General features: G+C 41.4%; 1 protein-coding gene across 1 annotated transcript in view; it reads right to left on the bottom strand.

Moving 5' to 3' along the window:
- Nucleotides 1-3,736, bottom strand: part of b3galt2 (UDP-Gal:betaGlcNAc beta 1,3-galactosyltransferase, polypeptide 2) — a 16,782-nt gene extending 13,046 nt beyond the window's left edge. Inside the window, exon 1 of the mRNA XM_077717537.1 lies at nt 3,053-3,736. The gene's annotated coding sequence lies outside the window, so the exon portion shown is untranslated. The remainder of the gene's footprint in view (nt 1-3,052) is intronic.
- Between the last annotated feature and the right edge of the window lie 13,128 nt (nt 3,737-16,864).

Raw genomic sequence — 16,864 nt, 5'->3', positions numbered from 1 at the left:
ATACATCTAAAACTACATCTACATCTGTATTACGTATATGACAAAAATGGTTATAATGATAAAAAATCTGTCAATATCAATAATTATCACAATAAATGATCTTTAAATCAAATTTGAAACTACAAAGTTTTGGCTTCAATCTTGGGTGGTCAGCAGAACCTTTGCTGAAACATTTAAAAAAAATAATGATTTGAAAGCGCTTATTGTGTTAGGAAAACTCCTAGAAGGAATGGAAATGATTTTTCAGAAGTAAATGCAAGCAGGCTTTTTTAACTTTTAGTAGCAATGGCCTGCTGTATTGTGATCGCGGTGCATGAAGAGGCTGTATTTTGGTTGGTGAAATATTGCATTTGTTTCCATAATGTGATAATTGTAGTCTTATCATTCGTATTACTTGTCGCATTCAACATGTGCAGCTCCACAAGTAGACAAAATTCCTGTTAGTTTATACAAGAATTGTAGCTCCTTGCCCTCATCAGAGAAGGAATTCACGGTGGGATTATTTATTGTGTGAATTCGAGCAACTTATTAAATAACACTGGGCAGAAGTAATGCAAATAAACCTGCTAAAGAATGAAAAGTACAATATAAATATGTATTCATTTTCGACGGACACTTGGTCGACGGACACTTAGTTAACGGACAATTTGTCGCCAGACTCGTCGGCGGATTCGTCGCTGGACAGTTTGTCAACGTATTTGCTCGCTCTCAAAATTATAATCATGAGAGAGTTTACTGTTGAAAGCGATCAACCAGGTAATCTCTCACTCTCAAAATTATAATCATGAGAGAGTTTGTCATTTTCCCTTAGAGGCAACTGGATCTCTTCCCCAATAAGAAAGTCTTAGCAGAATGATTAGAGGACAAAGGGCATTTACAGATGGGAGCAAAATAACAGATAAACTTAGGGTTTCGTTAAAAGGGGAGAGATTTGATTTAGTCGAGGAGGAAGATATTGTTTTAATGCCAACTGACACCAATCTCAATTTATTGGTAAAAAGTATGCACTGGTTTTGCGACTGTACTTTCGATAGTGCACCTGACAACCATCAACTATACACCATCCATGCGCTCCTTGGAGAAAATCATACTGTTCCAATTGTATACTGCATTACGAAATATAAAACTCAAGAAACATATGATACAATATTTTCTAAGCTTAAAGAAAGGCGTGCTATGGAGCCTAGTTCAATAACTGTTGATTTTGAAAAAGCTGCAATAAGTAGTATAGAAAATAATTTTCCAAACTCTCACACATCAGGATGCTTTTTCCATTTCGATCAATGCATTTGGAGAAGAATTCAGGCATGTGGCCTACAAAATTGGTATAATGAGCCAATGAAAGAGATGGAAGTCCTAGCAGAATTTCTCATCTACTTTGAAACGTTTGTTCGACGAACTGTCCGGCGACCAAAAGTCAGTTCGACGAAACGTCCGGGGACAAAGTGTCCGTCGACCAAGTATCCGTCGACGAAACGTCTGGGTACCTATTTCTTGCATTCATTGCTACGTAACTGGCAATTGGTTGTTTTTTAATGCATGTGGAAAAACAACTTTCAAGCCACAGAATCGAGACTTGCTCCCCAAAAAAATCTGGATTTTTCTCTGCGAAATCAACAGTTTTGCGCTGCTGATTCCTGGATGGACTATCAAGGAAAACTTCTATGTCATTGAGTCGCAGTCATGCCAAAATCTAGACAAACTTATTTCCGATTTTCTCAAAGCATAAATACATTTCTGTATTTTTCTTGACAGGGACACAGACATTTGAAAAGGCTGAAGGATATTGTGTATACAATCAATTGAAGTCACTTTTTTCATAATTTGTTCCCTTTCATTCATTTTTATGGTCTCTCTCATTTGTTGGCATCAGTTTCTATGCGTGATTCACTGCCAAATACCACAGCAACTCTTGGAAACTCCCTGGCCTTTTCTCTTTGGCAGGCCCAAGAGTTGTTTTTTTTCCCCTCGAACTTGATCATTTGCAAATTAATACGAAATATATTTGGTGATGGTACTGGAACTGCCAAGGACTCACTTCAATCTCTATTTGAACTAAAACAATACTGCACTCTACCTAGGATACAAGTAAATTCCCACTGATGTATGGGCTACATCTTAAAGGAGCATTATGATAGTAAAAACAAACCTCCCTCCCACCGGCTGTTTAAACAACTGCCTGGGTTACATTTGGGAATCAATGTAAGGCATGCGTGTCAAACTCATTTTTTGTCACGGACCACGTTGTAGTTTCGATTTGATCCGGAGGGCCGTTATGTCTTTCAACAAGACTGCCAAAATTAATCAATTAATAAATTGACTGCTTTTCCGGTCGTGCTAATCAAAACATAATTTTTGGACATTAGAATTAGTACAAACCTTCTCTTTGAGCCTCTTAAACGGAAACAATTTCTTGGTAGGGATTTTTTAGATTGATTTACAATTTTTTTAATCAGAAAAGAGAGCAAATATTAAATCTTTCTAGTCTATCAAGAGGGAATAATATTTGTTTTAAGAATCTGTTTATTTACATTGAAAAATAAAAGGGGAACGAGGAAACATCTTAGATGTAATATATTTTATTAATAATTATTATTATTACTATGACGACAACAACAACTACTACTACTACTACTACTACTACTACTACTACTACTACTACTACTACTACTACTACTACTACTACCACTACTACCACTACCACTGCCACTACCACTACTACTACCACTACTACTACTATTATTATTATAAAGTTATCCAATCCAATTATTATTTTTATCATTATCATTATTATCATAACAACTTTCAAGTAGGTGGGCGATATCAAAAACCTAAAAATGTATTACGCCGACGGACCGGCACCAGGTGGCTCACGAACCAGTACCGGTCCACGGACCGGTGGTTGGGTACCACTGATGTAAGGGATGCAAATTCGGCGAATGGAGTGACAGCCACGCCGCCATTGGAAGTATGATACCTTGAGTGTGACAGCCAGAGGGGAGAGATGTGGGTGGGGACGGGTAAATAAATAATGGGGATGTGGTGAACTCACGAGACGTGCAGCGTGCCTCCTCTTCCTCATGTTGATACTGCTTCTGTCAAGACTGCAATCGGCTGGCTGTGAATCCTGACGCTCTTAGTCCACATCACCGATTCAAAAACCCGTTCTTCTAATCACACATTGCTCGTGTTACCTCCCCCCTCACGGCCACCTCCAGAGTCTTCAACCCTGCGGATTATTTAAGCTTCCCCTGCCGCACCTCCTCCGACATACAGCTCAGCTTCCCTCCGACACTTCTTGAAGGATGAGCGCCTCTCTTCGCTGTTTTCCCAATGCTCCTATCCAAGTTGTTTCACCAAAGGCTTCAAGTTATTACAAAATAAATAAATAAGAGGCATGCACGGAAGCTTTCACACCAGCTTTAAAAAGGGGAGGAATAGCAGCGCGGGTGGTGGGCGATTCTCGCTTGACTGCTGCACGCAGATAACTCGATGGAGAAAAACGATGCAATTTAATCTAACAATAGAATCCCACCAGTCCTGTCAGGGTTCTCCGTATCTGTGGCAAAAAAAACGCCATGTTCACCCCATTGTTTGCGCTGTCTGCTTTCTTCTTCGTCCGCATCCTGCCTCGAACCGACCACTGTCGGGTTTTGCAAGCGGGTACCGCATTTGATGGCCCGGCACGGTTGGATGTCAGACGCCGCTACACTGACGGAACTCTCGCACGTCACTGCATTTTTAGCCGAGCATCTCACGTGACCTAGTTAGATATTCATGGTGTGTTCATCGGAAGTAGGAAAACATAAAAGCCATCGCGCGCTTCAATCAAGCATTCGATTTTAACTGCATGACATTCTACTTGCATTTGGTAGATTGCTACCATTTTTCATTTGACTTTGTTTTTCATAGGTAGCATCTGTATTTTATATCATGTCATTTTCTTAAGCGCTTTATATCCTCATTAGGGTCGCGGGTGGTGCTGGAGCTTATCCCAGCTGACTCTGTCAGCTAGAGCAGGGGGGCACCCTGAATGGGTGGCCAGCCAATCGCAGGGCACTAGGAGACAGACAGCCTTTCACGCTCACACTCATACCTAGGGGTAATTTAGAATGTCCAATCTACCTATCATGCATGTTTGTGGAACATGGGAGGAATCCGTACTCCCCGGAGGAAACCCATGCAGGCCCGGGGAGAACATGCAAACTCCAAACAGATGGACATGACCTGGATTTCAACCCAGGATCCCAGAGCTGGGAGGGGCACACTCACCACTCGCTCCACTGGGCCACCCATAGTAGAATCATGCCACAAATTCTCATTCCGCTAATCCTCACAAGGGTCGAGGGTGTTTTGGAGCCAATCACAACCAACTATAGGCAGATGGCAGAATCACTTGCCATTCAATTACAGGCCACAAGGAGACCAACAATCTTTCACGCTTACACTCCAAGGGAAGATTTGCTTGCTGCTGAACCTCTCCAAAAACAAAGAAATCATCCTGCATTTAGTAAAAAGACTGCTCAATCGTCCATGTGTATTAAAGGCGAATGTTTGGAGCAAATAGAGACTTTCAAGGAAGTTCCTTCCTAGGAGTCCACATCTCTGCTAATCTCACTTGGGCAGCAAACACCACAGCACTCAACAAGAAGGCGGAGCAAAGACTACATTTCCTGAGTACTGAGGAAAGAGCAACTGAACACCAACCTGCTGGGGACCTTCTTCCGGCCTGCCATTGAGATCATGCTGACCGTGCTGTATCAGTGTGGTACACAAGCTGCACAAAAGCAGCCAGGAAAATACTGCAGAGCGTGATCAGCACAGCCCAAAAGATCATCAACTGCCCCCTACCCACCCTGCCCAGTGTCTACGAATCCCGGTGACTTAGAAGGGCAGAGAGCATTATAAAAGACAATATGCATCCCGGCTTCCACCACTTCAACCAGCTGCCCTCTGGAAGGCACTACAGAGCTATAACTGCCAAGACAAACAGACTCAAGGACAGTTTCTTCCCAAAAGCTGTCACCATATTCCACTCGAGTTCTGCACCAAGGACCTAATCAAGACCTATTACTATTACTTAGACTCTTTATTTATTAAGTTGGCCAATTATTTTTCTATGACTATTTCATGATTATTTATTGATCATTTCTATTTAGTGATTATTTATTGATCATTACTATTTAGTGATTATTTATTGATCATTACTATTTAGTGATTGTTTATTTATCATTACTGTTTAGTGATTATTGATTGATCATTACTATTTACTAATTATTTATTGATCATTACTATTTAATAATTATTTATTCATCATAACTATATCTTCATTGTCTGTGTTTGTTTGTTTGTTGTTGCGTCCATAGACTGCAACTAGGCACAAAATGTCTCCAAAACTGTGGAACACATCCAGGACTTTAGACTGAACAAGACCACTTCAATTTGTTGACCTCACTTGGACAACTTATGTATTGATTATTTATTTGTCTGTCTGTTGTTATTTGTGCACTATGTGGTGAAAGCTTTAAATCTCATTATACTTGTATAATCACAATAATAGCAGTTAATTAAAACATTTTAGACTGTTCAACCAGCCTACCATGTATGATTTTCAGATGTGGACCACCATCCATCTTGGATGAATAAAGTAAAACCTTGACATATGAGTGCCCCAACATACGGGAAATTTGAGATACAGTGGTACCTTGAGATATGAGCTTAAAGCTTTACGAGACTGAGCTCGTATGTCCATTTACTCGTATCTCAAATCAACGTTTCCCATAGAAATGAACTAAAAAACAAATTAATTCATTCCAACCCTCTGAAAAAACACCAAAAACAGGATATTGGAATGGAATAACATTTTGATTTGTTCCAATTTGCCATCTATTTACAGAATAACAAATAAGTAGTGGTTAGGATTTTTATAGTATTAAAATTAGACGGATTTCACGGAGGGGAGAGAGAGGGACACCGAGAAATACTTTTTGCAAAGCAATGCGCTCGTACATGACATAATTTTTTTTAAAAGGAACCTATTTGCTTTTGTCTATATTATTCCAAAAATGATGCACACAAATGTCCCCACAATAAGATCATGCATGACCACTTGCCGACACAAAGTAGTATAGGCCTCTCGTATTGGCGAGCAAGCACAATTCTGCACTGATAAGGGGAAAAAAAATAGACAGAAAATATGCAACGCGCCGCCCAGTGCTCGAAGAGACATTTACAGGAGTAGTGACGAGATGATGTTCTCATAAGCATAGGCTGAATGTTTGTATATCAAAATTTTACTCGTATTTCAAATTGCTTGTATGTCGGGACACTCGTATGTCAAGGTATTACTGTACGAGTAAAATTCTGAGCAAATATTTCCCTAAAGATGTCCCATGCAAGGAAGGCAGAACATGCAAATTCCATACTCGCAACTGATGGCGCGAATCTCTACACTCCGAGGTGGCTACTACCATTAATCATTTTCAAATAATTATCTTTTATACAAATTTTGACTGTTTTTTTTAATCTGCCAATAAAAGTACATATTTTTCGTTTCAAATTGTGTGTTCTCAGTAAACAATCACGCATCCAATTTTACTACATTCAAGTGAATGCAACATATTTGCTTGTGTTTTCCCTACGGCCAGTTTCCTCTCAAACTGGCCACTCAGATCCCCTCTCTGTGGATTGAAAAAAGGGGATTTAACTAAGTGAAAGCACAGTGGCAGTGGTAGTCTGGTAACAGTCGGATTAACAGCCACTCTATTCTTTGTTCCGTGCTGCTGAGACAACTGGACAATTAAACACAGGAAAGATAAACAATAAATAATCATCCTTGGGTACAATTAGTATAGAATAAGGAACTTCACACATGACGATCAAAGCATACAATATCTCAAGGGGGCTAAATGTAAGTGTTGCCATAGTTTTGTTATATTTATTTTCATGCATCCCTTGAGACTGCTGTCTTTGTCAAGGAATAATTCACTGGAAGCCTCTTATGTCAAAAAATAAGCGGACAGGGAGTGTTTGGGGATTTTACACCACTGAGAATATTGCTTGGTATCACAGGAGTACACATGACTAAATAATTAATAAGAACTATTTCTTGGACAGGTATACACTTTGGCATGCATTAGCTCAGCTAGCTGGCCAGCGAGAGCATATTTGTCAGAAGAAAAGTAATGTCAGGGTGGTGAGTGATTTTCAGCGGCTGCCAGGTTAGAGGTAGAGTGCCCTGTACATTAATATCATATGGCACAACGCCTGGGAATTATGTCCTTCTAGCGCTCACAGCACAGGCAGAAAAGGAGACTGACATTATGACCCAGTCACTCCAACAGTTGGCCGCCAATTGCCTGTAAATTGGGTTATCTGTACAACCTGGAACAAATAGATTAAATGTATTGAGTGTTGTTGTTTTTAATGCTTAAAAACACTTTTTTTGTAATGATTAGTTCAAATGGCTGTCAACTGATGACATTTTATTGTAAACAAACTTGATTGTCAATTGAAAGTGTGGCAGGCTAAAGTGTTTAAGTTATTAACGATGGAATGTTGGGGATTACAACTAGTTTTGGATTGGATGGTTATTAGTGTTTGATTAGTGATGCCTTCATCCAAATAGCAAGAGTAATATGTTAAAGTCTGTATCGGTATTCGATTATTGATGTCTGGATGCACATAGGTTGAGACACAGGAGATTTTTAGTCATTACAGTAAAAGTTGGTTGAAGACAACAAATGATCACTGGGTGATTATTTCTCCCTGTGTTTCAAGGTATGCTGTTTGTTGTAGAGGCCGGTTGAGTTTGTGGTTTTCAAGATACAGTGTTTAGCATGTGAGAAAGAAGATAATGTTTAGTATTGTTTATTTACATACATCATGTGTGAAGATGCTACTGGCTGGCTTCATGGTATCGTCAGCCTTAGTTCAAGCCTCCTCAAGCTTTAAGAAAACAAGAACTGTGGGCTTTCAAGTTTTTTTGGGGGTCTGGTGGTTTGGCATGTTTTCCTTGTGTGTCCTGTCTGTGTGATTTTATATGAGTTTCATCAATAAGTTCAGTTTGGTTCTATGTTGATTTTTCCCACTGTTTGGTTTGTAAGGTTTCGTTTTGCAACATTAAGATTAAAGCCTTACGTCTATGCACCTTCACTCCTTTTTTCATGTCTGATTCCTGCACATGGGTCCTACTCCAATAAGCCTGCAATGCATGTTTTTGGGTTGGGGGGGAGGAAACCGGAGTACCTGGAGAAAACCCTCACAAGCCCGGGGAGAACGTGCAAATGCCACACGGTATGGACGCACCTGGGATCGAACGCTCAACCCTAAAACTGTGAGGTGGGTGTGCCAGCTGCTCTCCCACGGTCCTACCAATACATCTAAAAGAATATTCTATTCATAGAATAAGTATTATTTGATGATTGAACTAATCAAGGAAATGTCTTGTGGTTCTTGTTTGCATACAAACAAACTGAATATAGTGTTTCATATTATTTTATTCAATATATCACAAGTCTGATTATTTTCACCTAATTTTGTGAATATTATGTGCTTCAAACAAATAACTTTCTAAATATTGTCACTAAAAACAAAACAAGGGGGGGATTAAAAGCTTTTATACATGTAGATGTGTATTTTTTAAATGTCTCATGTTGTAATTGCAACCAAAATTGCCATTCACGGGTCAGACAACCAGCGTGACAGCTGGACAAACCGGCCGCCCAGTGGGGCGAGTGGATAGTGCGTCGGTCTCATGAGGTCCCTGGTTCAAATCCAGGTCGGTCCACCTGTGAGGAGGTTGCATGTTCTCCACAGGGCTACGTGGGTTATCTCCAGGTACTCAGGTCACACATTCCAAAGACATTCATGGTAGGCTGATTGAACACTCTAAAATTTTCCCTGGTACGAGTGTGAGTGTGCATGGTTGTCTGTCTCCTTGTGCCCTGCGATGGGCTGGGCACCAATTCAGTGTGTCCCCCGCCTCTGGCCTGAAGTCAGCTGGGATAGGCTCCAGCAACCCCCGCGACCCTACTGATGATAAAGCGGTTCAGTAAATGTGTTATGATCATGCCGAGTCGTCGTGGCGCGACCTGGAAATGTATTATGTCCCAGTCGCGGGTGAGCAGGAGGAGGAGAAGCAATTGGCTTCGAAGCAACAACTTTAATAACTTAGAAGGGATTCTACGAAACAACGAGGACTTTTGAAACGGAAAACGAAACCAAACGGGAAACGGGAGAATGAGTGGTATCGAGGAGAAACCAACACTGTGACATCCAGGAATTTGCAGGAATATGAAGGAATATGCAGGAATATGCAGGAATATGCAGAAATATGGAGGAATATGCAGGAATATGCTGGAATATGCAGGAATATGCAGGAATATGCAGGAATATGCAGGAATATGCAGGAATATGCAGGAATATGCAGGAATATGCAGGAATATGCTGGAATATGCAGGAATATGGAGGGGTATGCAGGGGTATGCAGGGATATGCAGGAATATGCAGGAATATGCAGGAATATGCAGGAATATGCAGGAATATGCAGGGATGTGCAGGAATATGCTGGACTTGATTTTGCAGGAGCCAATCCGACAATGATAATAGAACTAATTGGTGTTTAAATACAAATTCAGGAAGTAATCAACAGATTGATTCCAGCTGCTCTGCCCTTACGGCAAGCCAGGAGGTAACAACGGGCCTCTCCTGTCAAAATGACAGATGTGAGATGAGAGAGTTGGACGAACTCTAGTACAGTGGTTCTTAACTTTGTTGGACCTACCGAACCCCACCAGTTTCATATGCAGGTTTTTTTTTTGTGTGTTGACTACTTATTTATTTATCATATCTTACTTATTTATTATTTATTGATTATCTTTTTGTCTGTTTGTTGTTATTATTTGTGCAGTTCGTAGTGAAGTTTTAAATCTCATTATAGTAAAAAGTATAATGACAATAAAAGGATTCAATCAATCGATTCAATCATCCCAATTTACACAACAAAGACACACAAGAGCAGTCTTTTCCTCTCGGCTTCTGTGCAGCTTGAGTGCCACACTGACAAATGGGCCCCAGTTTTTCCAAAAATTGATTTCTTTAACTGGGATTCGCGTTTTTTAAGGTCAAAAAGTGCACAACTTTGGGCTCATTCTTCAGTACATGCAACCTTTTTAGACAAAAATTACGTTGAACCATGAAGTGGAGAGGCTTTGTTATGCAAGCAGGTGGTACTAGCGAAGTCACGAAACAAGTTCTGGAACCAATTATAGAGGTACCACTGTTATCACCCAAGTTGCTGTGAATAACAAATTGTCTTGACTCTTATATGTGCACAGGCTTGTGCTGAAAAAATGCTGGTTCCTTTTTAATTTTTTGTTGCCTGCAAACCGTGTGGTTGAGCAACATTTCTTCTCTGTCCCTCCACCCTTCCTTCCTTCCTTCCTTCCTTCCTTAAAATCATAAAAAAAGAAAAAACAGGCTTGAGCTTACACGGCCTTCATATAAAATATGATTGCTCGAAATATCTAAATATGCTAATCATGAATTTCCTAATACTCTGATAAGGAAGAAAATAATGTTCAAAAACAGAAAATCACAAAACTATGTGCTGCCATTTTGGGACAAATGTAACGTCAATTTACCAAGCTTCTTTGTGCTGAAGGTAACTTTAGACTGTCAGCCAGGATGTGTCAGAGAGCCACAGAAAGCTATGAGCTTATCAGTTAGGGCTGCGAGGTAAAAAAAAAAAAAAAAAGAAAATGACATATGAAGCTCCTAACTCAGATAGTTTAAAAGTAATGAGTCTTTTTCAAGTTAATGTGTTGAAAAGCCAGAGCTAGCTGGCTCTAGGCTCACAGTTTGGGCCGAGATATAGCTAGCTTGTGAGACAAATTATCGTGTCAAAAAAGTGATGAAGAAATCAATGTTGGAACAAAATGTTACTCATTCCAAAATACTTATATTACACACCGTTACAAATACAATGGTACATATTTTACCAATTATGCACTCCTTGCGGAAGGCCATAAGGTTAGCAGCAAATATAAACAATATATAGTTCAGTATAAAGAAGAACTAAAAACATGATGTAGTATGTTTTCCATAATTTACTTATGAAACTATCCTGGGGTTTATAGTGTTCCAGGGCGAAATTTGAATGGTTGGAAAGGTGAATGCTGGGGAAGCCCAGATGATTTTAATGTTGGTCCCAAGGAGTTTGGCGTGACGAAGTGTGTGTTGTTCTTTTTTATATAGAGGGTAAAAAACCTCAATGAAACATCATTGCCTGGCTCCCTGGTTTGACACACACAGAATCCCGTTACCATTCCCTGGAGTAGTGACCCTGAAGCCAGTCTAACAGAATTTTACGGGGCTGTGTATTAAATTGACTCTACCGAAATGGTGAACGCAACCGCTCTGAAGCTGCCAGAATGTTGGGAGTTGGCTGCTGCAACGTGGTTCGCAAACGGGAGCCCAGTTCACCCTCTGTGGGATTATATATGACACCATGCATTATTACAGTAATCCCTCGAATTTTGTGGGTAATGTAGATCAGGCATGACCGTGATAACCGAAAAACCGCATTGTCGAATCACCTCTATTATTTATATTATACTATATATTTTTGCGCCTATTCAAATCCAAACGTACATGTTCAATTAGTGTAAGTGTATTCAATAAATGTTACAGTTATAGGCATATAAGTGTATTCAATAAATGTTACAGTTATAGGCATATAAGATGACCTTACTGAATATCTAAAAAACGAATAAAATAATATTTAGAAAATACTCACAGTACTCACGGTACTGTGCTTGATTCAAATACAAAAAAACATCTTAGTGGGAGTTGTAGTCCAAGGCCTGTGTCAGATATTCTTCTTCCTTGAAGTAAGGCGCAGTAGACACATCTATGATATAATGGCCTGTTACAGGGACATACTTATTGCCCGCCTTCAGCATATCTAACAACTTCACTTTTGTGGTCAGTATCATGTTTCGTTTTTTTCTTGGGTTCATTTGATGCCTTAGATGGTCCAGGATTCTTAGGAGGCATTTTCAAGGACGATTACAAATCCAATTAAAGATGGAATAGGCTCACCATAGTCTCCCTCCAGAAGGCAATGTGCTTGATGCGAAAACAAAATAGTAACCAAAATGAAATAAGCAAGATAGCGTCTTCCTCCACAAAGTGATGTGTGAGTTGTGAAATTCAATCTTAACAAAACAACAAAATGCAAGACGTCATATTTCTAGAAGCTTTATATTATGCATTGAATAATGGAAAAAATCCTGTGTGATCCCAGGTCCAAAGACTGCAAACCCTAGGGAGCCAAACCACTTCAGGCCGGTAGCATTAACCTTTCACCTGGTCAAGACATTGGAGAAGTTCATCCTCAATCAACTCAGCCCCCTGATGAATTTAGAGCTGGACCCTCTGCAGTTTGCCTATTGTCCAGGCATTGGTGTGGAAGATGCTACCACCTACCTGATGCTCAGGTCTCTTTCACACCTGGAGAACAAAGGAAGCACGGTGAGAATGATGTTTTTTTTTTTACCTCACCAGTGCGTTCAACACCATTCAGCCGGTCCCACTGAGAGGGAAACTGGAAGAGGCTGGAGTAAAAAAACACTTAGTCGCATGGATCATCGACTTCCTCACTGACACACCACAAAATATGAGACTCCAGGACTGTGCGTCTGATGTGGTAGCTTGCAGCACCGGGGCTCCACATGGCACAGTGCTTTCCCCACTCTTCTTCTCCCGCTACACATCAGACTTCAAACATAATACAGACACTTGCCACCACCAGAAGTTCGCTGATGACAGCGCTACTGTTGGACGAGTGACGGACGGGAACGACCTGGAGTACAGATGAGTCATTACAGCCTTTGTTGACTGGTGTAGGTAGACAAAACAGCCTTTACATAAACACCAGTAAGACAAAGGAAATGGTCATCGACTTTCGGAGGACTCCTCAACAGACCACTCAGGTGAACATCCAGGGTACAGACATTAAAATCGTGGAGAATTTGAAGTAACTGGGTCTTCACCTCAACAGCAAACTAGACTGGTACACAAACATAGATGCCCTGTACAAAAGGGGCCAGAGCCGCTTCTACCTATTGAGGAGTCAACGGTCCGTTGGCATGTGCAGGACACTGCTGAGGACTTTCTACGTCACTGTGGTGGCATCTACATTGTTTTATGCAGCGGTAGTACGGAGAGGGACAGGTATAGGCTGAATAAGCTGGTCAGGAGGGCTGCCATTCAGACATGCCATAAAGAATGTGGATTTGTATTTTGTGGCCAATAATTCAAACGTCATGGCAGACATTTAGTTTCCCCCGGCCCGATTTTTTGCTGTGCCCACTGCTAGATTGCCTGTTGGATATTTTTATTTTTTCGTCTGTCTCTCTCTCTCTCTCTCTCGTTTTGATGAAGCCTGCTTTCTCAGCCACCACAACCAAACATGGAGTCGAACACCACATCAAGACATGGGTTCTGCCTTCCACCCTGAGGCTCGATGACTTAAGTCGAAGTGGATGGCGCTACTAAGGCTGACTTAGCCAACATGGAAGATCGCAGCATCATTCATCATTCAAACAGCTCCTGGGCCTTGCTACTCCACATGGTTCTGAAACCTGACGGTGGTTGAGGTAGGTGTGATGACTATAGACAGCTCAATGAGGCCCCTCTACCCAAATTTCTCAGAATGCTGAATCAGTGCTCTGGGACTTTTGTTTTTGTTTATTTGGATGATTTGCTCATCACCACTACGTCTGGAGAGGACCACCTAGTGTACCTTTGGCATCTGTTCACAAGACTCCCTATGCATGGTCTAATTATCAACACAGCAAATTGTGTTTTCAGTGTTCCATCCATACGGTTACTGGGACACCTAATCGATAAAAAACGATGCTGTCCCCCTTTCATCCAAGGTCCCCGTCTTTGAACAGTCCAAGGTCTCTTTGAGTGTCTTGGGTTGGTGACTTTCTACACCACACCGCCTCCGGCGTCGTTAGAATGCACAATTTTAAAGTTACTATAGTTTTGAAGTAAGACCACAAAGTCCACTGGTATGTCTGCAGAGCTGCCCACATTATGCTCAGGGATAAGACACTCAGCTACGTTATCCCCTGGACAAGAGGGTTGTGGCTTTTGTGGACAGGAAAGCGGCACAATGTTACACCATGTTAGGCTACCATGTTGGTCCACCCGTGCTCCGGCGTATCTGTCTCTCTCACAACTGATCCATCCCACGTGGCTGTGGGCGACGTGCTTGAACAGTGGGTCGGCAAAGCATAGCAACCACTAGCATTTTTTGCCAACAGTTGGTCAGAAATAGTGGTCGGTGAGCCAGCAGTGAGTAAGCTGTGGTGCAATCTCTTGTTAGACTGGCCCATGCTGTTGATTCTTGTCTGGTTGTGTTTGATGGGGTGCATGGCCTCTCCAACCCTGGCAGAAAGGCCTTAGTGAGATTGGTGGCTCAGATGTTTGTCTTGAGAGGTCTGAAGAGAGAAGTGTGGACTTGGGTCAATTCGTGCCTGGCCTGCCAGCATGCTAACGAGCATTGCCAGACCTTGGCCCCGTTCAAGGCTTTTATTTTCCACGAAAGGAAATTTGACCATGTCAATATCACTTTTAAAGTTACTGAAGTGTTAAAGAAGGACCACAAAGTCCACTGGCATGTCTGCAGATTTATTCAGCACTCACAAACTCTGCTTGTGATAAGATTTAAAGCATACAACGAGGCACACACAAACCCTATGATGCAAGACTTGGGATCACCTAGAGTTGTTTACAATTACTGATGCCCTTGAAAGGAAATGTTTATCTCTGGTACGTATACGGTGTGGGGAGCATGTTAGGACCCAAATGCAGGGAAGAAGGCGGACATGGGGAGTGAGGATGCATTCTCATAACTTTAACAACTGGCAAGGTTCTCAAAAACCGCAGACTTAGAAATCAAAGAACAAAACAAACCCGAGAGGGAAGACACCGGAGTAGCACCCGACCTGCGGAGATCACATGACAGTCAGAAACACCAGGGTCATATGAGAGGCAGCAAGCAGGAGATTCACTTAGGGTGGCAAAATGACAAGCAAACTAAATGGGCAATAAAGGACACACGGGAAGAAAATAAAAACCTGACCAAACCAATACATAACAACCATGGGTACAGTAGCCATAATACTGCTGTGTACACCCATTTAGTGTAAGCAGGTCTCGGTCTCAATGTGCCTTGAATCAAGTACAAATATACAGTGGGGCAAATAAGTATTCACTCAACCACCAATCATGCAACTTATCCTACTTGAAAAGATTATAGAGGCCTGTAATTGTTAAACATGAGTAAACCAAAACTTCCACCCCCACCCATCCCCTCCCAGAAAATCACAGGTTGATTTTAAAAAAAATGTATTTGCAAATCATGGAAAATGAGTATTTGGTCAATACCAAAAGTTCATCTCAATACGTTGTTATGTACCCTTTGTTGGCAATAACGGAGGCCAAACGTTTTCGGTAACTCTTCACAAGCTTTTCACACACTGTTGCTGGTATTTTGGTCCATTCCTTTATGCAGATTTCCTCTAGAGGGGTGACGTTTTGGGGATATCGTTGGGCAACATGGACTTTCAATTCCCTCCACAGATTTTCTATGGGGTTGAGATGGGGAGACTGGCTAGACCACTCCAGGACCTCCTTTCTTGCCCTGGCTGTGTGTTTGGGATCATTGTCATGCTGCACTCAAAATCTCTCGATACATGGCCCCATTCATTATTTCCCAAACTCAGATTAGTTGTCATGTTCCCTTTGCAGAAAAACAGCCCAAAGTATGTTTCCACCATCATGCTTCACACTGGGTATGGTGTTTCTTGGAATGCAATTCAGTATTCTTTCTCCCCCATACACGAGAACCTGTGTTTCTACCAAAAAGTGCTCTTCTGATCATAACACATTCTCGCAATCCTCTTCTGGATCATCCAAATGCTCTCTTGTGAACCACAGATGAGCATAGATGTGTACTGGCTTCAGCAGGGGGACACGTCTGGCAGTACAGGATTTGAGTCCCTCGTGTCGCATTGTGTTACTGATAGTAGCCTTTGTTATTGTTGTCCCAATGTAGGTCATTCACTAGGTTCCACCGTGTGGTTCTGTGATTTTTGTTCACCGTTCTTATTATTATTTTGACGCCACGGAGTGAGATCAGGCATGGAGCCCCAGATCGAGGGAGATTGTCGGTGGTCTTTTATGTCTTCTATTTTCAAATAATTGCTCAAACAGTTGATTTCTTTAGTTTAGTAGATTTAGTGTTTTACCTATTGCCAATTCAGTTTTCCCTGGTGCAGGTCTACAATTTCGTCTCGGGTGTCCTTTGACAGCTCTTTGGTCTTGGCCATAGTGGAGTTTGGAGTTTGGGAGACTGAGGTTGTGGCCGGGTGTCTTTTTTTACTTTTCAAAACAGATGCAGTGGAGACCTTGTTAGACCTCGTTAGAAGTGAGACTCTTTGACAGCCAGTAGTCTTGCTTGTTTATAGGTGACCAAGTACTTATTTTCCACTCAGATCAAACAATGTGATTTTCTGTTTTTTTCCACATTCTCTCTCTCTCGTGGTTGACCTTTACCCATTTTGGCAAATACAGCCCACTCTAATCTTTTCAAGTAGGAGAACTTGTAAAATTGGTGGTTGACTAAATACTTTTTTGCCCCACTGTAATTCAATAACAAGAATCATTTCACATCCCTGTCGATTGGACATAAATCATGACGCCCACAGGGAAAACAAATTATTAGGAGTGTATATGAAGAGAGTTCAAGATGGCGGCGCGCTCGGGCGCAGCGGCTCATTGCTCTCCA

This window comes from Stigmatopora nigra, chromosome 5 (assembly GCF_051989575.1).
Source record: "Stigmatopora nigra isolate UIUO_SnigA chromosome 5, RoL_Snig_1.1, whole genome shotgun sequence".
Classification (NCBI taxonomy): domain Eukaryota; kingdom Metazoa; phylum Chordata; class Actinopteri; order Syngnathiformes; family Syngnathidae; genus Stigmatopora; species Stigmatopora nigra.
Note: the sequence above shows the minus strand (reverse complement) of the source record. Positions and strands in the feature narration are given on the sequence as shown.